We start from the raw sequence: 23,286 nt of genomic DNA, 5'->3' as shown, positions 1-23,286 counted from the left end.
ATTCACTGCCTCATACATGGACAGCAGAGTTTTCCAGCATTTAAAACTGTTGTTGGTCAGTCTTTTTTCAATTGTGTCTTCATGATCCCATTTGGGGTTTTCTTGGCAAAGATACTAAAGTGGCTTGCCATTTCCTTCTCCAGCTAATTTTACAGATGAGGAAACTGAGACAAATAGAACAAAGTGACTCGTCCAAGGTCACACAGCTAATACGTGTCCAAGGTTGGATTTGATCTCAAGAAGATGAGTCTTCCGGACTCTAGGCCTGATGTTCTATCCACTGGGCCACCTAGTAATTCTATAATGGTGAGCATATTGGCTGTCCAGGACAAGAGGCCGTCCCTTTAAAATGAGATTACTTAGAAAGGAAAACAATAAGACCAATGACGATAAGTAGCATTAATATAGCGCCTGTGCTATTTCATTTGATCCACACCACAATCCTAGGGGCATATTATGAATCCCATTTTACAGATGACTGAGAGAGAGTTTGAGTGATCTGCTCAGAGTCATAGAGAAATACAAAATGACTGTGATAGGATTCAAACTCAGGTCTTGCTGATTCCTTATATTTTACAGACGGGGAAACTGAGACCCATGAAGATTGTATATATCTTAGGATCATAGATGTGACCTGGAAGGAATCTCAGAAATTATCTCATTCAAATCCTTTATTTTAGAAGAAACAGGTAGGTTAGATGGCTTGAGATCTGAAATTTAGAGGCAGAAGATATTTCTGTGGCCATCTACTCCAGCTCCTCATTTTACACATGAGGAAACTGAGACCCAGGGAGCTTATATACCACATAAGATCTCAGAAACCAGTTAGTTCAAACTTCTTGTATTCTAGCCAAGAAAAATGAGACCCAGATTGGAGATCTGAACCCAACTCTGTCTGTCTGTCTGTCTGTCTGTCTCTCTCTCTCTTTGCAAGGCAATGGGGTTAAGTGGCTTGCCCAAGGCCACACAGCTAGGTCATTATTAAGTGTCTGAGGCTGGATTTGAACTTAGGTCCTCCTGACTCCAGGGCCAGTGCTCTATCCACTGTGCCACCTAGCCGCCCCCCAAGTCTCTCTTAATGTCAAATCTAACACTTTTTACCACACCCCATTGTCTCTCAGGTTGCTGAAGATAAAAACACCATAGTGATGTCTCTCAGTGAAAGAGAAATATGAGTTACTTGAGGCACTTCTGTTATTCTCTTACTAAGAGCATCCATATAAGCCATATTTAGCATTTGTGAAAACCAGGACCAGGGAAAATATGAATTATTTATGAATAAGGGATGTAATGAGGATGGGGTGGTCAACACTTTGTCAAATTTAAGAGGGCAATGACAGCATCTGTCCTATCAGCAGGTAGTTAACTCAGCAGGTAGAAACAACTGAATTTACCATATCTAGTTAACAAGAATAATCAGTTAAAATAGGAAGTTGCCAGATGGTATGCTTTCCCTTTGCTCTCTCAAAGTGTTTTACGGTGTCTCACTCTCTCTCCCATATGGGTATCTTCTCCATGAAGGTCCTAGGATTCCCTCTCTGCATTATGGTACTCATTCAGGGCCCCAGAATTGCTCATTATGGCTCTTGGATAAATATAATTTTTAAGTGTCCTTTGTACTAGGCCATTTGCTGCCTTGACTTCCTCACTTAAATTACTGCTCCTGGCTCTAGTCCTATAGGCAAGTCTAATGCTTAATTGACTAACTCTCCTTTTGATCCAATTCAACACTCCTTCCTGTGCTCAGGAAAGGATCATTTTGGTTCTAATTATGTTCCCAATCCTCTCTACTAGAAAATATGATATTGGAGTCTGAAGGAAGGCAAGTTATCTCCATATTTACCCCAAGAAGTCTCTGTCCAGGTCCCCATTTTCATATTGTCTACCTTTAGAGACCTATTGCTATAATAAAGAAGACTTTCAGAAGTGTCGTTCTGACTTCAGAAGTGTGGTCTAAAGAGCTGACCAGGACTGGCTTTTTGACAGCCAGAAGACTGGATAATTGGAGAAACTCACATTTAAAAGCAGTGATGGAGGAGGAAGATATATATTCGAGTTAGTTTATATCAAGGACAAGAGGGGGGAAACAGGTGGGGGGTTGGAAATAAGTGTCTCAGAAGTAAGGATAGAAGGACTTGCTAACAGGGAGGAAGAGAGAATAGAATATGGTTGGAATTAGGCTCTTGAGGCTTATTCTTCTTGGCTAATAATAACAATTAATATAATTTAATATATATATATATACACACGAACACACATACATACACACACACACACACACACACACACACACAGAGAGAGAGAGAGAGAGAGAGAGAGGGGTTTTGCAAGGAGACAGCAGAAACCATGCAACATATCACTTCAGGCTGAAAAAACTTAAGACTTATCAGATATTTAAAAATAAAGACATGATCAGAATTATCCACCAGGAACTTGCTATAACTTATAAGCTAGAAGATGATATAATCCCACATTAGAAATGTAAACTCTCAAATACTCTTGAGAATTCAACAAATGGACTCTTGGAAAAGAAGTATTTTTAGAGATGAAATCATTTCTTACAGTGGTTCAGACAAAATATTGATCCATGTTAAATAACCTAAGAATGAAGTTTTTAATGAATGTCAATATGGATGTAACCTCCAAACTATGTGTAATGTGAAGCTCGCAAAACATAGAGTTCTATTGATCAGAAGAAATCAAAACCATGCAGAAACAGATATATATCATCTCCATCATCCTGTCTTCTCTTGGATTTATTCCAAAGTTGCTTTCCATGATTCTACTGAAAATAAAGCTTTGGAAGACTTTCCTAACCCTTCTTATTTATAGCACCTTCTCTTTCTTAATTATTAACCATTTGTCCTGTCTATAACTTGCTTTGTCCTTATCTATTTGCTTGTTGTCTCCTTGGATAGATTATATACTCCTTGAGGGCAGGGTCTGTCTTTAGCCTCTTTTTGCCTCTAAGTAGGTGCTTAATATATGTTTATTTTTCAATTGGTTGATGGAAATAAGCTTACAGCTTGATAACTTTTATTCAATTATAAAAAGCAATATTTCTTCCTCCTGTGCTACAATTTGCCAAATATTGTACATATAGAAAAACATAGGAGGACAGTAACTTGTCCAGGCCTGTTCCTATCTGATCCATTTGGAATTTGAGAGGACAAGAAAGAGAATAAAAATGACTAATAATAATAACATTTATGTCATAAACTTTATGATGTCCAAAGGCTTTTGTATACATATTATTTGATGTCCACAACCACCTAGTGAGGCAAATATTATAGATTTAATCACATCCATTTTATGGATGAAAAAACTTGAGGCTCAGAGAGGTTAAATGATTTGGCCAGGATAACACAGCCATTAAGCATCTACAGTGGAATTTGAAGACAATTCTCCCTGACTTGAAGTTCAGGATTCAAGTTAGCTATGCCATACTTGTAGGGAAGAGGATGACTTCAGAAATAGGAGTTTCTGGGAAGGATCCTTTTCTCAAAGCCCTATTCCAATATAGACTCACAGTAGGGAGGAAACCCTGGGTTCTTCAAGGTTATAATGATAGAACATAAGCTCTGGCAAGACCAGCCCAAGTACAAAGGCCTAGATCTGGTGGGGTACTGTGTGTTTGTTCAGTTAAATTCAGACACTCATCATAAGATCATTGGCCATTAGGAAATTAATTAGTCTTTTGTTCATAGGAGGGGAGTGCCCAATGCAAAAATATCACAGACCTTTCAAAGTTGGAAGTGAACCTTTTGACTATCTTGGGCTCTGAATTTTTGAGACTGAACTGCCTGTAGATGAGAAATCTTTTTCTCAATTTTCCTCTCCGTGTGAGTCCAATCTTGATTAGACTACTAGTTCTGTGTTCAACCTTGGACAAATCATTTTCCCTTCCATTGGAACTCAGTTTCTTTCAGTGTAAAGAGCTGGTAATGGGAGCAGCCAGGTGGCACAGTGGATAGAGCTCTGGCCCTGGAGCCAGGAGAACTTGAGTTCAAATCCAGCCTCAGACACTTAATAATTACCTAGCTTTGTGATCTTGGGCAAGTCAGTTAACCCTATTGTCTTGCAAAAATAAAATTTTCAAAAAAAGAGAGAGTTGGTAATAGAGTCCATAACGTTCAAAGTCAATTCCAAGTCTGACATTCTATGAATGCTAGTGGCTGACCAATCAAAACTGGGGAACAACATGTGGATGGCCTAGAGAGAAGCTAGGGAGAACCCAGAGTCAGACTGGGGTCTTTAGAGAAGCCCCTTTGGCTACAAGGTCACAACACATCTTCGCTGCTGGCAGTCCACTAGGAAATAGCTGTTCCCACAGAGGGAAAAGTGCAGTGACAACAGTCCATGGCCCAAGCTTCTGGGACATCTCTGTCAGCATTTGAAAGATAGATCAAGCAGCTTGCCAAAGCCTGACTGGGTCAGCTGAGGTCACCTCTGTTTACCCACCAACAGGGAGGAGGCCACTGCTAGCTAGGTGTCACAGGGACCTTCCTGGGAGGCACACTGGCTCAGCTTAGCCTGTTGCTGCTTCCATAGATGCTCAGCCTGGAAGGCAGGTCTTCTCAGTACTCCAGAGTGGGAGCCTGGGAGGAGGCAATTCCAGCAAGTCCTGGCCATGAAAAGGATGAGAAGAGAGTCCAAGGAGGGAGCTATGGAAGGCAGAACTCTCGAGGCTCTGCCCTGTCCTCTAAGAGTCTGGAAAAGGCTCATTAACTCTGGAGCTGGAAGTGACCTAACCAATCCAACTCCCTTATTTTACAGACAAGGAAACTGAGTCCCATAGCAGTGGAGTGCCTAGACCAGGGTCACACAGCTAGAGTTATTGCTTCAGAATTGTAAGGACTAGTTAGAAGTCCACTAGTCCAATCCAACATTGACAGCACCACTTTAATTTGGTTGCTCCTCTGCTCAAAATTCCTCAGTAGCTCCCTATTACTTATAGGCAAATATAAGCCTTGACTTGACAGTCTAAATACATGGATTCCTTAATGGTATATTCAAGGTTCCCCCTACAATCTGGATTCTTCCTCTGAGTTTGGTCTTCTGCCTTCCTATTCTCCCAATTTAAACTCTTTCCATCAAACCAACTGACCACCCATCACTCTCCCAATATATCATGTACAATCTTGCCTATGTCTGGACTGCTCACCTACCCAAGGAGATAATATATGGAAGACTCTGAGCATGTGCTGGGCATACACTAGGCACTTAATAAATGCTTTTCCCCCCCTCCCCTTTCCCTCTTTTGGAATGACTTTTCCCATTATTCCCATTTAAGTCAATCTTATTCATCTTTCAAGTCTCAAATCTTTTTTTGGTTCAGGTAGGAATTGGACATAGAGAAGAGACCTCAGAGGTTGTCTAATCTAACTGTCATTTTACAGATGGAGAAACTGAAGCCCAAAGAAGTGAAATGATATGTCCAAAATCACACAGGTCATAGGATTAAAGGATTATGACCTTTGGAGCTGGAAGGAGCTACAGAACCATCTCCAAGGTTCCCCTTTCCAGATGAGCAAATGGAAGCCAAGTAGGAAGGATCACTGATTTGGCCAAGGTCTCGCAGTTACAAAGGGGCAAAAAAAGGATTTGAACAGAGGCCCTCTGACCCAGGACCAATGTCCTTTTCATCCACTCTGTTGAGTCAGTCTCCCCTGGGCTTCCATAGAGCTTTTGACCTGCACTAATTATTTACTGCTTATTCAATGACAATTTAAATGGTTACACTCCCTATATGTCTTGGTTTTCCAACTTGAGTGTGAGTTCCCTGAGGCATCTTTCACAACTCCAGTGCTGGCCAACACCCCCCCCCCATGGCACTGATTGCTGGACCCCCTGGAGAGGCCTGTCTGGTGCCAGTCACTAGAGAGCCCATGGGCAGACTGTCAGAGAAGAGAGCAGACGCATGGGATTGCTCCCTTCTCTCCCTTGGGGGAGGAGGGAGACTTCCTGGCTGAGCAAAGTTCCTTTGAAGTAGTGTGATCTGGCACCAGTCATGTAGGGAAAACATGCTGGGTGCTGCTCCTTCAATATGGCACACCAGTCTACAGTAGAATTCACAGCTCATAGGAGCACAGTCCTAGAGCTAGAGAGCTCCGAGGTCCCTTTACTGATGAGAAAACCAACACCCAACAGATGAAGGGACTTGGCCAAAGTCACACAGATCGTAAATCCCCAAGCCTAGGAGCTGAACCCAAGTCCTACAACTGGAAGGAATCTCAGAAACCACGGATTTCAACCTCTTCATTTTTACAACCTGAGGCCCAGAGGTAAGAAATGATTCGCATATGGTCCCACAGCTATTTAGGGATTTGAACCCCCCAAACAAGGTCACTTTCTGCTGTATCTGGACATTGATAAAGTCGTATTCCCTTAGAAATCATTCACTTACTTTCCAAATAAGGCTTCTCCAGAAGGGGGGGGTAGAGTTTGAGGTGGGAGGTGGGAATGCCCCTTTCTGGGAGGGTCAGGAAATGGAGGGGAAGTTGGGGAGGGGTACACCTGACTCAGGCTCCAGGAGAAAGATGCTATGCCAGGCTGGTTGGGGGAGCTCCCATTCTGAGAAGGGTACAAGGGGTTAATGTCACATTATTACTGTCCTCTCCCTGCTATTTCTCCCTTGGAGATAATCACTGGGGTTATATAGCAGGAATAAAACAAAAGCAGCCTTTATCCACCAAGTTGTCTTCTGTTATTATGGGAAGTACACTATGTCCTTTAGGCAGGGGGGGTTCTCTTCTAATTCCATGGCCCATAGATCTCTCCTCTGGGCTTCCTCCCTCCATCTGAAGTGGGGGGCGAAGGAGTCCTTTTCTCAAAACTGCAGGGGACATACGGTAAGAGACAGTTGAGGTTGGGGCTAGGTAATGTGCCCTTTCCCAGTTGAGGAGGTTTTGCCCAGAAAGAGGGACTGCCTAATCCAGACCCCCACAAGCCCTTTGCTAACAGTCCCTCTTGAGTTCCTTGTCTCTGATGCGCCTGCACATGTGAACTATGAAATGCAGACCCCTCAAGTCCCAAGTCCCACAACCCTAGCTTGAGTTAGGAGAGCTAGAGGTGACCCCAAAATAAACAGGAGGCCCCCGGGCAAGGGAGAATAAATGGAATGGAATCAGAAGTGTTATCTCCAGAGGTCTGCTTGGAAGTCGGACCACGACTTCAGAAAGCAGGACATAATAGACAGGATACAGGCACTGGAGTAAGGGTTCTGGTCGGAGGACTGCAGCAAGTGATTTAGTTTCACTTTAGTCTCCTCATCCATAAAATGGCAGCATAATTCTAAGTCAAGGCTTCAATTTATTCACCTAAAATATATCTCAAGAAGAAGCTGAAACACTATGAGGAGTTATGTGACAGGACCATAATATAGTTAGACAGTATAGTACAATGATTTTTTAAAAAACAGGGCAATGGGGGTTAAGTGACTTGCCCAAGGTCACACAGCTAGGTCATTATTAAGTGTCTGAGGCTGAATCTGAACTCAGGTCCTCCTGACTCCATGGCTGGTGCTCTATCCATTGGGCCACTGAACTGCCCCCAGTACAGTGATTTGTTTCTTACAGGAAGTTTGTTTCTTAAAGAAAATCTGCCTGGCAGTGATTTTTCCCAAGTCTTATGGAAAGTTTCAAGAAATCCTAACCTCTCCCATTTTATTTTCACTCTCTCTCTCACTCAATTAATGTTCACCTTGGCCAGGAAGTTTTTGATTTGAAGCCAGAGGATTCAGATTCAAATCCCAGTTTTCTCATTTATTACCTTTTGCCTGTCCTCATCTGTAAAATGGTGGGTCACGAATTCTAGAGGACTGATGATGAAGACCTTTTACCCACCTCTTGACAAGGAGGTAATGGATTTCAGATCAAGAATGAGACATACATTTTTGAACATGGCAAAGTGGGCATTTGTTTTTCTTCATGAGGCATATTTTAGTTTCCTTTTCTTCCCTTTCAATTATTGGATGGTTGAATGGATGGGAGGGGAAAAAACCAAATCATTATTCATTTTTTAAAAATAAGGATTTTTAATGCGAGGTCTAGACTTATTTAATGAGGGGACCATGTCATTTTTTCGAACTGAGAGACTTCAGAAAGAGGGACCTCCTCATCCAGACTGTCCTTTGGCACCCACCAGCCCTTTGCTAACAGTCCCTCTTGAGTTCCATGTCTTGGATGTGCCTGGCCAGGTGGACTCCAAGTGCAAACTCCTCCAGTCCCAAGCCTGGTTGCCTGGACACTCCACTCCATGGGCAGGGGCATCATTTTCTCTTGTCTTAATAAGAGGGGACAGTTGTGTGCTGATGTACTTCTAGCCCAGATGCTGCAGATAATGAGTCTCTTCTGCTCCCCAGGAAAGGATGGTTGGGAAAGCCCCGAGCCACAGTGACAGAACCAGAGAAGGAGGAGGGATAAAAGGACCAGGGGACAGTGGACAAGGAGGCAGCAGGCAATTAGGCCTTGGAGTGCAAGAGGTTGTTTTCTCCATCCCTGGGGTGGGACCCGTCAATTAATTCTCATGCTGAGAACATCGGGCAAGCATTTCTAGTCTAGTGCAATTACCTCAAAGAGCAAAGGAAAATTAGTTTCTGGAAGAAGGAGGGGAAAGGATCTGTTTGTTTCATTTCTTAAAGAAAATCTGCCTAGCAGTAATTTTTCCTAAGCCTTATGGAAAGTTTCAAGAAATCCTAACCTCTCCCATGCTATTTCCACCCTCTCTCACTCAATTAATGTTCACCCTGGCCAGGGGGTTTTCCCTGAGGAATTTCAACACTCTTGAATTTTTCTGTAACTGGCATCTCTCCTTCAGTCCTCTGGGTACTGGGATGTTTCTGATGTGTTGGGGGAATGGGCACAGGGGCAAAATTAGACATGGTTTCACTGGCACAAGTGTTTTCTGTTGAGGGGAATCCTCTCTAAAATTGAAGAACAGAACCTACTCTGTAATTTATAGTCCAAGAGAGTTCTCTATGGACATAATGGGGATAATTAGCTAGAATGTGTCATAGGAAGGATTCACAGGATAATAGTTGTAGATCCTGAAGGGACCTCAGAGGCTATCCCTTCATTTTACAGATGAGGAAACTGAGACCCGGGGAGTTTAAGTGATTCATACCAGGTTCTCCTAGGTGATTGTCAGAGTCAGGCTTTGAGTTCAGATGCTCTTTGTCATTGTACTATACCGCTCTCTTCCCTCCCTCTTCTTTTCTTTCTTCCTTTTCTCCCATATTTCTTCCTTTCCTTATCATTTCCTTGGTCCAAGTTCAAGGCTCCATACTCCAATCAGATTTGTACTTTGTTTCTTCATTTTTTTTTTTTTTTTTTTGCAACTCATTTGTAAGCTCCTTCAGGTCAGGACATGTGTTTTCTATGCTTATTTTTTTTCCCTGTTTCCCTAGTTCCCAGTTGCTTGACACATTCGCTGAAAAGAGATAACTGGTTATCCATCTTAATCTTACCAAACTCCCTATTATTGCACCTTTTCTCCTATGACATTTTCTAAGCCTCCCCCAAGTGGTCAGTCTTTTTCTCTTAATATTGAATAGCTCTGGCATTCTCAATCACACATATCTGGTGACCCACTTAGGAGTAAGATACCATACCCCTACTCCACAATGAGGGAATCCTCAGTATTTGTCAAGCCTTGGGCAAAATGACTTATATCAATCTTTGGGTACCTTCACAGTGATTCCTACTATCTGTGATCTTTTCAGTGAATGCAGAAAAATGTTCATTAAAAAAACCAAACACTTCTAAATGACATGCCTCGCCTATGACTAATGAAAGCATTGGATTTAGAGTCAGAGATCCTGGGTTCAAATCTCCTATTTATGATACTGGTGTGATCTTGGGCAAGTCTCTTCCCAGGGGCAACACAGTATAGTGGATGGTGGTTCATGTTGGAGTAAGGAAAGTCTGGGCTAAAATTCTGCCTCAGCTGCTATCTGTGTGACAATGGACACATTACTTCATCTTCAGCTCTTCCTTTATAAAGCGAGGGGGTTGGATTCAGTGATTGCTTTGGTTCATTTCAGCTCACATCCACGATCCCAATGAGGCTGGAATCCAAGATGTCAAAGGTGCAGAATGGAGCCAAGCGGAAACCAACATGGAGGAGGGCTTTGAGTTAGATGGTGAGCATTTGACCCTCGTCAGGCTAATGCTGGCTACCAGCTAAGCTCAGAATAGAAGATCCAGCCTGCCAAAAGATGAGATTAACTCAAGGTCCTGGCCAAGGTGGAAGGACATCGGCTGACTTCAGAGCCCCGAGGAAGAGAGACTTGGCTGAACTCCCCCAATCAGGCCAGTGCCAGGAAATCCTTCTCCAGGGTCTGAGGGTTGATACTGGCATGCCAATATCCCCGGCCACAGTCACCACTTTCACTGAGCTGGCATCTGATGAAGGCCCCCAAGAGGGGCTGTGGTCTAGTGCCAGTCACATCACAAACAGGAATAAGAACATTTGCTGGTGTGATGTGAATCAGGGAGAAGGGAAAGTGTATGAGGAATTGCTGCCAAAGACACCTTTGATATGTTAATTAGGATGGTGGCAGAATCCACCTCTCCTTCCCTCCAGCTCCCTCCTTCCTTCAGGGCAGCAAAGCTCAATCCAAGTTCTGGGACACCCCTAGGGGCCTGAAATTCTCAACTAGGCCAGAGAGTTCCCAAAATGCATTTTAATTTACATAAAGTGAACATATTCCATTTGACACTTTTATAGAAGAAGGGGAAGGTGACAAGGTAGAGGACTTGAGCCATCCAACTGCCTGCCTTTTCTCTTTTACAGCACCTAGAGCTGGAAGAGACCTCAACTGTATGTTAGATCATCTAGTCTCTATCATGCTCCCATTTTACAGATGAGGTAACTGAGGCCCATTTTGAAGATGAGGTTAAGATCACTGTGATTTATAGGCTCACAGATTTCATCCTATCAAACCCTATGATTTTAGAGATGACAAAACCCCAGGGGTGGAATTAGAGAGATTTGATCTCAGATCTTTTGACTTCAGTCAGTGTTCTTCCTACCCTAACATTCTACCCTCCTCTCCCTCCCCCTTTTCCTTCCTTCCTTCCTCCCTCCCTCCTTCCTCCCTCCCTCCTTCCTTCTTCCCTCCTTCCTTCCTACCTTCCTTCCTCCCTCCCCCTCCACAAAGATTACATGTATACTATATGAGGAGCTCTCTAGTGGGGGCTAGTTGCGACACCATGTAGTTTCTTGCCCTCATTGAGCTTCACATCTAGTAGACAGATAAGGCAACCCCCCAGAGAACTACAACCCACAGCATTACCTGAGTATACCAGAGCAATGTAGAACAAAGGATCACATGAAGTTGAAGATGGGAGGTTATCACAGATAGGGTGGGCAACATGGCCACTTGCCTGGAGGAGGCAAAGATGGCATCTGAGTTGGACTTTAAAGGATGAGTTGAAGGTCAGAAAGGAGTACAGACAGACCCATCAGCTTTGAAAGCTACAGTTCAAACTTATTATGTACTATAAAAAGAAAAGCCAACTGAACAGGAGAGATAGCTGCAGTTTAAGGCTTAATCCTCTTTTTCCCTCCATTCTACCATATATACCCAACTGTACTTTGTGTTTGGTGGATGATATGTTCAGAATATAAATATGATTCTATTTATATTAGCATATTATATTATAAATAGAAGTATATTTATAATGTATTACAAATATAGGTATATTATATATATATAGTTATTATATTATAAGTAAAAGCATATAAACTATAGCTATATAAGAAGCTATATTCAGAAAATAAATTTGGGATGATTGATTTCCACAGGTGAGGGGCAGCTAGGTGGCGCAGTGGATAGAACCGACCCTGGAGTCAGGAGCACCTGAGTTCAAATCTGGCCTCAGATACTTAATAATTACCTAGCTGTGTGGCTTTGGGCAAGTCACTCAACCCCATTTGCCTTGCAAAAAACCTAAAAAAAAAGATTTCCACAGGCGAAAAGAAGATAGAAGGACAATCCTTAAGCAATAATCAGAGTAACAGCCAGCATTGCAAAAGCACTTTATAAATTATCTTGTCATTTGCTCCTCTCCACAACCATGGGCAGCAAGAGCTATTCTCCCTTTATGGAGGAGAAAATTGAGGCAGATCACGGTGAAGTGACTTGCTCAAAATTACAAGACTAGTTCAAGACTGGAGCTCAGGTTTTCCTGGCCTCTGTCTAGAGCTCTCTCCACTGCATCTTCTGGCTTGCCTAAGAGACTTTCTTAGCTTTTCTGTTCCCAGCTACAGAGTGAAGGTTAAGTTCCTACTTCCAGGGCTATGAGGAGGCTGGGGTGAGAGTGTGATTGTCTCAGGGCAAACCCAGTTGTGGGTCCTGATGACCTTGGGCCCCCCAGCAATGGTCAAAAGAAGTATGCCAGAATTTGCTGATGGCTACATTCATTATAGCTCTCTGTATGCGGGCCTTCTCTCTTTGGGGAGCCCATCTCCTGCTCCCCAAAGTCAGCACAGTCTACAGAGTTCAATGCCAGTACTGGCCTGGGGATCACAAAGCTTGGACACATAGGATTTATTGCCCTAGAGCCCGAGAGGATCCCCTAGCCCAACTCTCTCACAGATGGGGAAACTGAGGATCAAGGAGAAAAAGGAATTTGGAGCATCACAGATCTGGAGCTGGAAGGGATTTTTGAAGTTTATCTAGTTCAACCTTTTCATTTCATAGTTTTACAATGGAGTCTCAGAGAGGTTTCAGAGTAGCATAGACCAGATTTCAACCCAAGCCCTTGTTCTCCTGTCTCACATTTCAACTGGGAACTCCCGGAGTGTGTGTGTGTGTGTGTGTGTGTGTGTGTGTCACAGATTTCTGCTCTGCTAAAAGGAATATCATGGAAACAAAGTCCTGGGATCTCATCTCATTCTTTTTTTTTTTTTTAGATAAGGTGGCAAATAGTGGAAGTTGAAGGTTTCCTGCACAATTTCCCTTGTCCATATTTATAAATGTAAATATTTGTGTTTTGCCAATGGTTACATTTATACTCCCCCCAATATAGACAACAAAACCAAATGAGGGTTGCCCAGTCCCGCACCATAGCCTAAGCCTTGACATTCCTGGTTCCATACTACTGACTGGCTTGAGATACAAGACTCCTGGATTGCTAGATTTCTCAATTTCAGACTGGAATAGGATTTAGAGATGAACTAATTTAATAGAGAGAAGTGACTTGGCCAAGGTCACAAGCTTAGTAGTACCCAGCAGAATTAGGATTCCAAATCAGATCTGTAGCATCATAGATTCTGATAGAGAAGAGACCTTCAAGACTACCTAGTCTAGCCCCTTTAACTTATTGTTGAGGCCTAGAGGGGGGAAAGTCACTTTCTCAAGTTTGCGGAGTCCCGTGTATAGGTGCATGAGGGAAAGAGACCCTTAAAATCATTTAGTCTTTGCTTGGAGAAATTGAAATCCAGAGGAGGAAGTGACTGGCTTAAGGTCACAGGTCAGGATTTGAAACCATGTCTACTGACAAAATCTAGGGCTCTTTCCACTGTGCCCCACAGCCTCCTGTACTTCCCCAAGGCAGAAGAAGCCTACCCACATATGCTAGCACATGATTTCATGACCCAATTTTCTTTCTTTTTCTTTTCAAAAAGATGAATCAATCACCATTTTATAATCACTCCCTCATACCCCTAAGTCAGTTTTCTAAGTGTTAACGATGAAATGTCTGGATGATGACAGAGGTGGGCATCCAAGGAATGGGGCTCCACCAAATCTTTCAGTGAGGGTGTCGTCACTTGGCACAGTTGGCTTTTGTTCTCATTGTATCTTTGAAAGCGGGGGATGGTGTGTCACAACATGCCACATCCACAGCAGTGTGGCTGCCAGGAGCCCACAAAAGAGGGGAGCAGAAGAAGGTAGCAAAGAAAGCTTCCCAGAACTTTCCAAAGAGTGATGGGGGAAGACCAGAAAGAGACCCATGGGACTCCAAAGTCTGTCTCCAGACATATTCTCTGGGTCAGATGGTCAGAGACACAGCCTCACTTCTGGGAAAGGGGCAAACAGGGCAGATGCCTGTCCTCTGAGCCCCGTGGTGCTCTGCCCTTGGCCAGTCCCATAAAATGTGAACTCACTGCAGGGCCTCACAGTGACACTGTGCAGCCAAGGTGACCTCGGATCCAATCTGCTTCTGATTTCTTCTGTATCATCTGGTGCAAAGAGAACTTGCAACTTTATTTTACATTAAGAAGATGACTTTTTTTCAGAGATAAAATATTCATAGAACCATAGTGATGAACCCTGAGGTCCTTTAATCCAGCTGCCTGCCCCAGGCAATATTGAGGCCAGGACATTAATCACAGGACCAGTCCCAGGTCTTGGAAAAGGCTAAGAAATTTTTCTATTAAATAATTTTCTGTGATGTTTCCTATCATGCATTCAGACTCCTGATAAACTCCTAATCCAGAAGCAATAGGTAATTAAAATAATCAAGATTATAATAATCCAACTTGATTTTGGAATATAATTTTTGTATTTTAATGCTTTGTATTTGGGCACATATGACAGGCTTGTTGGGAATTCAAACCAAATAAGCAGAAAGAGCCTGGGTTAAGAGTTTCAAACTGGTTTCAAATTCCAGGTCTGTTATACCTTTTACTTTCATGGTTCTCCATTTCCCTTTCTGTAGAATAGGGATTGGGCTACAGAATCTCTAAGGTCTCTTTGAATTCTTATGAACTAATAAAGTCATACTGTGTGCAATTGACTTCGAAGGGACCTCAAAGGCTCTGTACTTCTTTTGGTCCTCTGGCTCTCCCTTAGGATGAATAGCATCATCTCTTAGACACTAGACTGGGGAAAGTTCCTCTTTTCCCTCGTCACTAAACTTCCTATCTTTCTGACTCAGACCTTTTCAAGGACAGTGGTGATAATTGGGCACCTTGGGTGATCCTCAAGTCTCTGGGGTTAGAAAGGTTTTAATTCTATTTATTTATTTATTTATTTTATTTATGCTTTAGTTATATTTAATTATACTAGAAGGGGCTACAGGTGCATACAGGGGAAAAAATTAGGAGAGAGAGAGTAAGGGAAGCCACCATGAATCTTATTATGCAAAGTGGGTGATTGTGTCAGCTCCACTTTGAAAGTCAAGATGTATTTACTGAATGAGGAAACCACAGTAAGATGCACTGGGGAAAGAATCAGAACATAAACAGAAGATACCATTCTCATCCTAGGGGAGCTTCCAGACTGGTTCAAATGATATAATGGATGTAATACACTTTGGAAATGAGATCAGAGGATCATAGCATTCAGAACTGGGAGGGACCTTGGGGATCCTTCTCGTCCAATCACCTAATTTTTCAGATGTGAAAATTGAAGCCCAGGAGATGAAGTGATTTGCTAAAGGTCACATAGATAAATAGAAAGAGGGCTGGCTGGCTGAATGGATGTAGGAACAGATGGATAGACAGACAAATGAACTGACAGATGTGGATGGATGTATAGAGGAAATGAGAAGGAGGCCTAGATCTGGGAAAGATAAAGCCAAAGCTCATTTAACAGAGTCCAGGACAGTCTTTGGGGTATAGTCCAGGATTCTAAGGCAGAGAGCAGGAGAGACCAGGCAGAGATGAGGATGATGGTCAGAATGCAGACCGAACAGGCAAGAATAAGTATCAGTTACTTTTCTTATTTCCACTGTGATTATTTTTTGTTTTTGTGGGGCAATGGGGTTGCATGACTTGTCCAAGGTCACTTAGCTAGTAAGTATTGAGTGTCTGATGTTGGATTTGAACTGAGAGCCTCTTGACTGCAGGGTTGGAGCTCTATCCACTGGGCCACCCAGCTGCCTCCAGCTATTAATGGTTATTAACATTTGAGCATCATAGATTCTGGTATAGGTGTAGATGTCACACGAATGGTGTATCTAATGTGTTAGATGCCAAAACAGGGAACACAAAGTGTGGAGAAATGGTAGGAGACTCCAGAATGGAATTGGCCTTATGGATGACTATCTATTCTGTTATGTTATCAAAGGCTCTTCAGGCACTCACCACATCAGGGAGAAAAAAACAATAAGCTTTGCCCATAGTTTAAATGGTTTAAATACATAGTTTAAATACACTATACTAGAGGACCACTCAATCAACAAGCATTTATTAAATACCTTCTGTATACCAAGCACTGTCCGAGGTGTTGAAGATCCAAGTATAAAGAATAAAATGGTCTCTGACCTCAAGGAATTTACATTCTAATGGGAGAAAATAGCACATATAAGTAGATATGAATGTTCTACCTATCTCTCTAACAATCTATCTATCTATCCAACTATCTATCCAACCATCCATCTATCCAGCCAGCCAGCCAGCCACCCAGTCATCCATCCATCCATCCATCCATCCATATAGCTGTTCATTTATCTGGTACAAGCTAGGGTGGGGAAGAGCAGGTAGTAGCCACCAGCTCACAAGCAACCCCTCTATGGAAACATCTCTACCCCACAAAGAACACCCAGGGGAAGGAGACAGCACCAGTTCTTGTGTTCCTCTGAATTTACTTTCTGTTTCTTCAAGGAAACAAATCCACACTGCCTCTCTACCAGCACAGTAAATATGGCCTCTCCTGTTCTGAGCTCCAGTACTTACAACACCAAAGCTGGCTTCCAGTCACACAGTTACCACATACACATACCACATACCACATACATTCTGACTACCTGAAGCAAGCTCTAACAATGACCCTATGAAAGCCATCAATCATTCCCAGGCATCTTTGCAACAGTGAGTGATGGGGAAGGAATCTTCTTGCCCCAGTGGCCCTGACTACATTTCTCTTCCCCACTTCACCTCCACAATATTCCAATCTCCTGACACTGGGCAGCATCTTCCAGCCTTCCCCAATATTTTTCTTAATGTTCATCATAGTGTCTGAAATTCTACCATTAGAAATCCATTTCTTTGTATTTGAAGGATCTGGGGTCTCTGGGAATCCTCTTTTAAAATGCAAATACCAAGGAAGGAAGGGAGAAATATATTTAAAAATGAAAGTCATGTAAAAACAAAAGATGTCAATAAAAATTTAAAAATAAAAAGAATGTGAATAGCTGAGTCCTTATCGGTCAATAACACCTTAGGTGGGATTAGAACAAAGACTGAGAGTAGAGTTTTATGGAAGAATACCCAAGATATGGTCCAGGAGGGAATAGAGGAGGCAGTAAATAGAAAGGTTAGAAGGATAATAACTTCATCTATGAGACAATGTTCCCAAATAAATAAAGCTGCTCTGACAACAAATCTAACTTCTTTCCACTCCCTCTTGTTCTGGATTCTAAAATCTTATTTCCCCCCCATTCTATTCTGAGGATTGAAAGCAGCCTTTTTCTTCTAGTCTTCTCCAAGGATTGAGTCCAGTATTACCTTGCGACAAAATAGGCCACTCCACAGTGAGGTGACACAATGGATAGAGCACCAGTCCCAGAGTTGGAAGGCCCTGAATGCAAATCCAACCCTAGATATTTACTAGCTGTGTGACCCCGGACAAGCCACTTAACCTTATTTGCCTTAGCTGTCAAATGAGCTGGAGAAGGAAATAGCAAACTATTCCATTATCTCTGCCAAGAAAACCTCAATGGGACCAATGGGAGAATTAGACATAACAAAACAACTAAAAAATAACGGACCTTAGGATCATAAAAAATGACCTTGGGCCAGAAGCCCCCCACTTCCAGGAGGAGATATCAAGACTTTATGCACTAGATGGCTACTGAAATAGATGCACCATTCTTCCTTTTCCTTTTGCTCTGGCTAGCCAGATGCCTCTGCCAAAAAGACAGGAATCTCCAGTCTCACTGAAAGCTGTGATGAATTTATGGATGAGAGCTGATGCAAACACGATGGCAGTTTTTCTGTATAAGTGAGAAACCCATGGGGTGGGGGGAGGAGGAGGAAATAGAGGAGGTGGTAGATCAGGAGGGTTGAGAAACTTCTTAAATGCTAATTTTCTGCAGAAGTAAAAAAAAAAAAAAAGAAAAGAAAACCAAACCTGACAGAATTGACATGGCTCCAGCTGGCTCTGGGCAGTAAGCAATCCCATCTCAAAATAATAATAGATTTTAAGATTCACAATAGTGACTCATTAAGAATAAATGGATTGGATACTTCTGATACTAAGATGGCCAAGTGAAGAAGGAACCCTCTGAAGTCCTCCCAAATTCCCCTCCAAACAACTAGAAAATCTCCTCAGAATTGACCTAAGAGCAGGGAAGCATTTTACTACCAAGGAAGAAAGGTCTTCTCACTGGGATGGGAGGAGAGGAAGGTTTAAAGGTAGCAGGAGCAGCAGCCAGCAAGTCAACCAACCTCAAAGGAGACTTGCAGCAAAATGCCAAGCCTAGCAATCCACTGTCAAGGCCTCCCCGCCTACAAATTGGCAGCACTCTAGGTAAGTAAGCAGACTGTGCAGCATGACACTGTCCCAACCTCCAGCACAAGTCACCAGTGAGGTGATCCCACTGCTGATCAGTAGTGAAGCCCAGTGCTAGGGCTGGTCAGTGAGACCCTGCCCCTGGCACTAACCAGCAGAGAGACCCTATTTCCATAGCAACCCAGGAGCAACCACTCCTGGGCTAGACCAGTCACAAGATCCCTCTACTAGAAAGACTCTATTAACATTGAAACCTAGCTGCAAGGCCCCATCCATGGAACAGGCCAGTAACTAAACCTCACCCAAGGGAACCCAACAGGGAGGACACACCTCTCATTACAAGTCAGAAAGGAAGCCTACCCTCCAAAGAAAGCAAGCCTGAAGTTCAGTGAAAACCAGTAAGACCCAGAGTCCCAGCAAAGAAATTTGGGACAGTGTAGGACCAGAGCCCAACTCTCACATAAAAGCACCCCCAGAAAGCAGAAAAAAATGAGCTTGACTAAGCTAATATGGAGATAGGAAGAATCAAGGCAAAAACTTAGAGAAGGACATGTGAAGCCTCAAAGAAAAATATAATTTGGTTTAAGGGCCAAAAAAAAATTCCCAGAAGAGATTAAAAAGAATTTTTAAAAACAAGTTGAAGAGGGGAGGCTAGGTGGCGTAGTGGATAAAGCACTGGCCTTGGAGTTAGGAGTACCTGGGTTCAAATCTGGGCTCAGACACTTAATAATTACCTAGCTGTGTGGCCTTGGGCAAGCCACTTAACCCCATTGCCTTGCAAAAACCTAAACACACACACACACACACACACACACACACACACACACACACACACACAAAACAAGTTGAAGAAATTGGGAAAAGAAATTAATAGTAATGTAAGAGACTCATGAAAAAAGATATATAAAAATTTACTAAGGAAAATAAAAAAATAGAATTGGGAAAGGGAGTATACAAAAGCTCTTTGAAGAAAATAATTCAGTCAGCTAGGTGGCGCAGTGGATAGAGCACCAGCCCTGGAGTCAAGCATACCTGAGTTCAAATGTGACTGAAGACATTTAATAATTGCTTAGCTGTGTGACCTTGGGCACGTCATTTAACCCCATTGCCTTAAATAAATAAAAAAAATTGAAGAAAATAATTCCTTAAAAATTAGAATTGAACAAGTGTAAACTAATGACTCCATAAGACATCAAGACACAATAAAATTAAAATGTTTAAAAAAACCAAATCAATAATATCAAGGAAATCAGTGGGGAAAAAAAAGCAAAAGAATCTCAAACTGTATTATAAAGTGGTGATTATCAAAACAATCTGGCACTGGTTGGAGTGGTGGATCAGTGGAACAGATTAAGTATAAATTACATTCCAGTAAATGACCATAGTAGTATATGATAAACCCACAGAGCCAAGCTTTTGGAACAAAAACTCATCATCTGATTAAAAACTGCTGGGAAAACCAGAAAACTGTATGACAGAAACTAGATACAGAGCAACATCTCACACCATATTCCAAGATAAAGTCAAGATGGGCACATGATTTACACATTAAAGTGATAGCATAAGCAAATGAAGAGAGCATGGAATAGTTTATCTGTCAGATTTAAGGAGAAGGGAAGAACTTAGTTCTCAAAAGGATAATAGAGAACATTGCAAATGTAAAATAAATAGTTTTGATATATAAAATTAAAAAGGTTTTGCATAAACAAAATCAATGTAAACAAAATCTTGAGGAAGGGGCAGAGAATTGCAACAAATATCTTTGATAAAAGCCTTCATTTCTCAAATATATAGAGAACTGAGTCAAAATTATAAAAACATAAATCATTCCCCAATTGAAAAATGGTCAAAAGGATATGAACAGGAAGTTTTCAGATGAAGAAATCAGTCATATGAAAAATCTCTAAAACAAAATTGACTAGAGAAATGCAAATTAAAACAACTCATACCTATCAGATTGGCTAATATGATAAAAAAAAAAGGAAAATGTTGGATATTGGAAGGGATGTGGGAAAACTGGGACACTAATGCACTGTTGGTGGAGTTCTGAACTGATCCAATTATTCTGGAAAGTAATTTGGAATTATACCCAAAGAGCAATAAAATTGCATACCTTGTGATCCAACAAAACCACTGTTAAGTTTACATCCCAAAGACATCCAAAAAAAAGGGGAAAGGACCAATTTGTGCAAAAATATTTATAGCAGAGTAATGCATGCACCTGTAACTAAGAATTGGAAATCAAAGGGATGTACATCAATTGGGGAATGGCTAAACAAGCAGTGGCATATGATTGTAAGAGAATATTATTGTGCTATAAGAAATGCCAAGCAGAATTATTTCAGGAAAAACCTGGAAAGACTTACATGAACTGATACAAGAAGTAAACAGAATGAGAACACTGTACATGATAACAGCAATATTGTTTGATGAGGAACAATGAATGACTTAGTTTTTCTCAGCAATACAATGATCCAAGACAATCCCAATGATGGAATATATTATCAGCTTCTGGAGAAAGAAATGATATTGATTGAATGTAGACTGAAACAGACTATTTTTTTACTTTCTTCTCTTTCTTTTTAAAAAAATTTTATTCTTCTTCTTGTACAAAATGACTAATATGGAAATGTTTTACATAATTGCACATGTATAACCTATATCTAATTGCATACTGTTTCAGGGAGAAGAGGGAGGAAGGAAGAGATAAAATTTGGAACTCAAAATTTAAAATAAAAATGTTTAAAATTGGGGGAAAATAGAATGAATAGATAGATGGATAAAAATAGCATTCTGTATTAAGAAGTAGGGAAATGACAAACACAGTTGATAGAATAATTGCCTAAGTGGAGCTGATGATTATTAACACTACTGGTTGGTGCATGGTACTAAAGAGGCAGAGGTCACTGGGAGAATTCATGACTAGCTCTGATTGGTTTCCTTGCTAAGGTGGGTGCCATGATTACAAGTGGGTAGGGGGTGAAAGGTCAGGAAAGAGTGTGTGAATACTTTATTGTCATCCATTCCTACTATTGAGGGGCACGAAAGATGGAAGCTTCTAAGACCCTGATGATCATTAGCTCCTTGGGAGAAGGAATTGTTTCATTCATTGTATTTATAATATTTAATAGTCTTTTAGTGTTGCCTGGCACAGAGCAGGTGTTTAATACATATATCTTGATTGGTTGATTAAGTCTTATCCGTTGTACTCAGCTCAACCCAACATATAATTAGCTCAGCCTTTGAATTTATCTAGCCTGTTTTATCTTACAAAGGAGGAAATTGAGGCACAGGAAATGACTCATCTCAGGTTGAAAAATGTAATGAGTCACAGAACTAACTCTAGTTATTCCCACTTCAACATCTTAAATTTGGAAGTGCCCTTAGAAATCACCTAATATAGAATCTACTCTATCCTGTTTCTGACAGGTAGCCTTTCCTTGACCCCTGAGGCATGAGACACTTCATTCCATTGCTGTAGACCTCTAATTCTTAAATGATGTTTGTTCTTTCCTCAAAGAATACTATGACATCAGGGAGGTGATGCCATGACAAGCAAATGGATTGGATTCTAGCGAAGGGGTGCTGTACGAGGTCATTAGTCTCAATTTCTCCTCTGGAGTCATCTGGCTCCAGTGACCAGATATGAATCAGGACAACTGGAGATGGTCCTGGATGTCAGGCAATGGGAGAAGACTCCTTTAAAATGTGTTAGCATTGTGGAGGAAGGTGATATAGTTGAATAATGGAGTCAAGAAAGGAGTCACTGTGCCCAGGGACCCAGGGGCTATATCCCCACCAAGGTGACGCAATCAACATTCTTATTAATAGAATACTCTGATGTACCTGTATGCATTCAGCAAAGAGGTGCTCCTTTCCTACAAAGTGGATCACAACACATCCATGCTGCCTCATTTTAAGCCACTCTTGTCCATGTCCTATAATTTCTTCACCCAATGTGCTAAGCTGCCTTCCTCTAGTTTTCATGGCATTTCATGGTTACCAATGGAATTGGCAGTCCATATTGGCAGAAGGAATTTGCCCACCAGGAACTTCCCACACCGGAGAAATTATCACAGGTCCGTATTTTTTTGTTTCATAGAGAATTCTTATTTTTGTGGTAATTCATAGTTGAGGAAGCCCTTTCCTAGAGGTTTGAATCAACATTGCTAATGATGAAGCCCTTAGGACCCTATGGAAACCTTATGGCTAGGAATGGGTAGGCCATTAGGAGTCAAGTGGGAAATTTATCACAAGAAGCTGGCAGGGTTGTGGAAATTCCCAGTTGGTAGGGGTAATTCCCCTGTGTAGGAGTTCTCATGTTCTACTGGGGATCCTCCCTTTTGGAAAGGAAATCAGAAGAGCAGGTTCCAGTTGTACCCCTAGGGTCCATTTTGTGCTTTTCACAATCAAACTGCTAACTTGCTCATAGGGTTATAACTGGGAATATGACCAAGGATTGAGACAGTGGATTCAGGCTTTGGAAAGGCTACAACATTGACCAGGGCCTTCTGAGATCATTTCTTATTCTTGGAAGAATACTGGTAGAGTATAGTATATGACAGGAAATGTATGCTCTCTCCCATTCATCGGACACGTATCATTTGCTGCCTTATGTTGCTGTTTATCTTTTTCATAAAATCATATGCAGTGTCTCCTTATCCAAAGAGTTAAGAGCAGACCCTGGAGATAGATGCGTGTAGTCAGGACCAAAATCACAAGCATGCTTTGATGCAAGGAATTGGTTTGGGATGGGGTCTGAAAGGGGTCTATGTCTGGGTCTGCCTGTCTCTCTCACAACACACATAAATAAAACACACACACATACACACATCCTAATAGAGAGGTCTGGGTCTGCCTGTCTCTCTCACAACACATAAACA

The 23,286-nt window shown here is 41.8% G+C and overlaps 1 protein-coding gene and 1 long non-coding RNA gene across 5 annotated transcripts in view; one reads left to right on the top strand and one right to left on the bottom strand.

Annotated features, from left to right (window-relative positions):
- Window positions 1-23,286, bottom strand: part of RPH3AL (rabphilin 3A like (without C2 domains)) — a 173,504-nt gene that overhangs the window by 20,675 nt on the left and 129,543 nt on the right. The window lies entirely within an intron of this gene.
- LOC141488797 (uncharacterized) lies at window positions 6,001-16,993 on the top strand. The gene is made up of 3 exons (XR_012468792.1): window positions 6,001-6,284; window positions 10,043-10,141; window positions 16,555-16,993. It is a non-coding gene; the product is annotated as an uncharacterized LOC141488797 (long non-coding RNA).

The sequence above is a fragment of the Macrotis lagotis genome, chromosome 5 (assembly GCF_037893015.1).
Source record: "Macrotis lagotis isolate mMagLag1 chromosome 5, bilby.v1.9.chrom.fasta, whole genome shotgun sequence".
In the NCBI taxonomy this organism is placed as follows: Eukaryota; Metazoa; Chordata; class Mammalia; order Peramelemorphia; family Peramelidae; genus Macrotis; species Macrotis lagotis.
This window is presented reverse-complemented; position numbering and strand designations above follow the sequence as displayed.